This window comes from Varanus komodoensis, unplaced genomic scaffold, assembly GCF_004798865.1.
Source record: "Varanus komodoensis strain SLA01 unplaced genomic scaffold, ASM479886v1 scaffold2, whole genome shotgun sequence".
NCBI lineage: Eukaryota > Metazoa > Chordata > Lepidosauria > Squamata > Varanidae > Varanus > Varanus komodoensis.
In genome coordinates this window covers 64,434,690-64,439,391 of record NW_025335568.1, presented here as the reverse complement: position 1 = coordinate 64,439,391, position 4,702 = coordinate 64,434,690, and the positions used below count along the sequence as shown (strand labels likewise).

Here is a 4,702-nt window from a genome sequence, read left to right as displayed (position 1 = left end):
TTCACTCTGGGAAAGGACTTGGAGATTACATCCCATCTTTAATTGCAGCTGAAGGGAAAGTGGCTGCAGCCAAAGTGTGGGACGGGCTGAAATGCCAGCTTATAAAAATCGAGCCTGCTTGATTTTTATAGTGGAGGCGGCGGCTTTGGTGTATTTACTCAGAAGTAAGCAGAGGAAACGGCTGTGCCATGAGTACTCCCCTTTCCTTGTTTGGATATGGCAGGTCTTTAACTGACTTGATATTTCCCTCTCTTTCTCTGGCTACGCAATGCTGCCACCAGAAACTCAGTTCCGGTCTTATTAATTCATCTCTCCCCCAGTATTGTGCTCCAGCCATAACACTCTTTTGTTGGACTATGTAGTCCTGAGGACGAGACTCTGGTATTTGAACAGCTTATGACTCTCGTTCAACAATAAACAAAAATAAACGTCACTTATATAAGATGTGTATTAATTTCAAGACATTCTGTCACTTATATCCTTATAAAACAGTGTATATGAATAACTTCTGACTGAGGTACCACACTCTTCCACTCCATAAATACACCTCACGCTTGAATCCCCTTCTCTCTTCTGAATGTACTTTGACCCGTCTTCATTTATCTGAGTTTAACTTTTCTCTTCTGCACTCAGCTTCTCTCTCACACACCCTTATAAGACTTGACAATATTAGTATTTGACTCTCCCTAATTGCAAATATGTCCACTGTGCAAGGCTCCATAGCTCAGGGGTTAGAGCACTGGTCTTGTAAACCAGGGGTCGTGAGTTCAAATCTCACTGGGGCCTTTGTTATGTTTGCACTTGGAATAAATAAAACCTCCTGAAGCTTTAACGCTGATTTATTACCATCCATCAATTTGCGTCACACTTGTGCTGGATTACAAGGGCGGCAACTAGGCCTAGGCAGCCATAATTTGCCTTGTAGTAGCTCTTCTTTGACATGTAAATGATAGACATGTCATGAACGGAGCCAGCTGGAGCCGGGGGTCAGACTAGATGGTCCAGGAGGTCCCTTCTGACTCACTCTGTGTCTATGTTTCTATGAATATTCTACTTCCTTTTTTCTCTCTTAAATGCTTTTCACAGTACTAGTTGGGATTCTAATGAGAAGACTGCCTCTTCAGATTCTGCAGACTGTGGCAGATGACAACTTGGACTGTTAACTGCTGATTGAAAGTGTCTGTTTTTCTCCTTGCACACTTTCAAGCTCTGCCCACACACTTCCAGTCACAACCAATCACCTCACTCACTCATCCTCCTCTTTTATTTATTTTATTTTTATTTATTTTTCGATTTATATCCTGCCTTTTTCCTACAAAGGGCTCAAGGCAGCTTACATCAATCTCCTCCTCCATCTTATCTCCACAAAAACAACCCTGTGAGGTAGGTTGGGCCGAGAGTCTGTGACTGGCCCAAAGTCACCCAGTTGGCTCCATGGCTGAATGGGGACCAGAACCCAGATCCTCTGAGTCCCAGTCCCATGCTCTTCACCACTACACCACACTGGCTCTCACACACTACACTGGCTCTCACTTTCCTTTTTACTTTCCTTTCTCTCCTGAAACTTACCAACATTCAAAGGAACACAGTCATAACGCTTTACATCGTTACACTCAGTCCTGAATCACTGAGCAGTACTTTGAAACCGTGTACAGATGTCAAATCTCCACATCTCTACTCAGGAGTAAGCAGGAGCAGCGTGTGTGGCTCGAGTGGCCAGATCCAGAAGCGTGTCTCCGTATTTGCAGAATCCGTCTCAGCTCCTGCTGGAACTTTTGGCCCTGGGTGTTGTTTGCTGTATATTGTCTGTTGTATATGGTTGCTTTGTTGTTTGTTTGGTTGGTGGTTTTTTGTAAGCCATTTAGAGACTTTCAGTATCGGGACGGCTAAAACGTTAAATAAATAAATATAATAAATACGCACTACAAAAGTGGAAGCTCTTCCCTCCAGAACTGGCCTTGGCCACACAGATTCTCCTCTTAGCTGTAGTGCCTGCATCTTGCCTCTCCGTCTGATCTCAGCAACACGGGTCCCCTTGCTGGCTGTCAGATCCTGTGGCTTGCAGGTTTGCCTGCTAACTGTGGTTTGGCTCCTGCATCTTGCCTGTCCCTTGCCATGTATTCTGCTTCAGGGTACCTGAACCTCTCTTTGTCTTCCTGGTTCCCAGTCCTTGGCTTGCTCCTGACCACATCCTTGGTTCCTGACCCCTGACTGTTCTGTGGCTGCAACCTGGACTTGCGACTGAACATTTCTGTGGGACGTTAGACGTCAACTCACCTCACGTTCTGCTGCCCTGGTCCCGGAGCCTCTGCCTTGTCTCCCACTGCCCACACGCCAGGCCTGGACCCTGACAGTGTATCTACTTGAAAATAACCAGGGCAGAACTCTTGCAGAGCCAACTTCAGAAGCAAGCAAGAGAAGCCCCAGAAGTGAGCAGGTCTGAATCGCTCAGCAGTGTGTTCCCTGGGTCCTGTCCCCTCTCTCCAGCAAGGACAGGCTCTTATCTCCAATCAGCAGCTGACTGGAGATAAGAGTTGCTCCCCGCTGCTGACAGGGCAGGGCCTAATGGAAACCTAGGCAAAGTTTCCCAGTCCTGTGGTATAGTTTTCATATATGCCTTCATATATTTCACTAATGTGGCCATTGTTTGAAGACTGCACACTGAAGCAGAAAAGGGAGACCCTTGTTTCCATATGCAGCAAAGTCACTGGCATTTAATCACATAGCCAATGGATTCTTCAAGTACTCTGGAAACAGTTGTGCTTACATGGCGAAGGTCAGCTATCTTAAATCCCATCTGAGGTGTGGGTGGGGAGGAAGTGAGGTTTAGCCACCAAACACTCCTGTTTTAGCCAGATTAACATTTGCTGCAGTATCTGAGCAATGTTCCCCCAGCATCCCCATTTCATCAGTTCAAATTAAATTGAAATGAAATATCACATTGATTTCTTCAAACAGACTCTTCTCCCCTGCACAGATTTATGATTAATTGTGCTCCTGGAATGACTTTTTCTCAGGCTACATGTGCTGGAATGTTGCTAGTGTTCCTTTTAAGGCAGGCAAAAAAGAGGAGCTGTTAAGATACAGAAACGCTGTTCGTAAATGGTAATTCTTTTCACACTGTTGCATTCAGGGTATAGATAATGCTGCTGGGACCAGAGCAAGCAGAGCCTGGGCCCTGGGCACCCCTCCCTTTTCTAACACACAAAACATACACAAATGCCGAGCTGTTTTCCCAACCGATTCCATGCGTACAAGCAACATCACACACAGCCTTTCCCTACTCAGCCTCCCTCTGTCTGTCTGTCTGTCTGTCTGTCTGTCTGTCTGTCTGTCTGTCTATCTATCTATCTATCTATATCTATCTATCTATGGCATCTCTGTATCGTTGGATTAGACAAGCTCTTAGAAAGGTGCAAAGGACATACTTAAAAATCAAATAGCAATGGATTTAAATATAGATTTAAAACAAACTTGCCTGTCATAAAACATCCCTGTAACAATAAAATTTGACAGGCCTATAATAAAACAATAACAAGGCAATACATAATAACAACCATTCCACCTACACCAAAAACATTTTAAAAGCCAATATAAAACTGCATACCATAATCAACAATTAAAATGATGGGAAAGTAAGAATGTTTTGACCTGGTGCTGAAACATATATGATGTTGGCACCGGGCATATTTCTCTGGGGAGGTGATTCCATGGATGGAGGCCAGAGTCAAGAAGGCCCTTCCCCATTTATTTATTTAGAAAGCTTCTATGCTGCCCCATTCGCCGAAACCTCGGGGCGGCTCACAACAATAAATAAATAATAATATAAAAACAATATAATATAATTGGAGACGTCCTGGCCAGAAAAATAGCCACCCTCTTTACTTCCTTTAGGCTCATGGGGAAGGACCTGCATCATATGCATGCTTGCATGACTTCATCTCTCATAAACACACCCTTTCCCCAGCTTCCCCAACTCTCCACACATTTCAGTGCAGTGCAATAGCACCATTTAAATCATGTTAAGTTTCTGGAAGCAGACAGAAGACATGTCACAGCAGACAACCATGGAGAACGCTTTCAGAGAGTTTATCTAACTCAGAAGGAGCCAACATGTTTGGCGAGCCTCGGACAGCATGCAGTTCACTTCAGACAAGTCCTGATATTGATTTGGGACCTGGGATTTGTCCAAAATGAGTCCGAACCTCTCATTTGAACCTGCACACCCTGCTGTGTGAGTGAGCACCATTTCCCCACTTCCTCTTCACTGCCTAGCAGACTGGTGCTTGGGACAACCAAGGAACGAGCAGGGCAGTGAATGCACTGGCTATTTGCAAACACAAATTGCCTGGGAAGTGGGGGACAGGGAGGCAATTTGGCTCAAGAATGCAGAAGTCTGTAGGCTCGCATGGACGTCAGCCGGGGGCTGCACAAGGCCCAGGGGCTGTGGATTGCCTGTCTCAAATGGAACGTCTTGATTGCATGTCAAAACGGGAGCCGTCCTGAAGCCTCCCCAGAGGCATCTGGGTGACTACTGTGTGGGCAGAAGGTTGGACTTGATGGGTCTTTGCTCTGCTCCAACATGCATCTCCTTATGGTATGCTCAAGAGGGAAGACGATCCTTCCCAAATTCTCCTCATTCAAATCTCTGGCTTTCTTTTGGCGCTTCAAACAAACCGATGTTGCTTCTGAAGTGGAACTA

The 4,702-nt window shown here is 45.3% G+C and overlaps 1 non-coding gene across 1 annotated transcript; it reads left to right on the top strand.

Annotated features, from left to right (window-relative positions):
* Positions 1-713: 713 nt before the first annotated feature.
* TRNAT-UGU lies at positions 714-786 on the top strand. The gene has a single exon. It is a non-coding gene; the product is annotated as a tRNA-Thr (tRNA).
* The last annotated feature ends 3,916 nt before the right edge of the window (positions 787-4,702 follow it).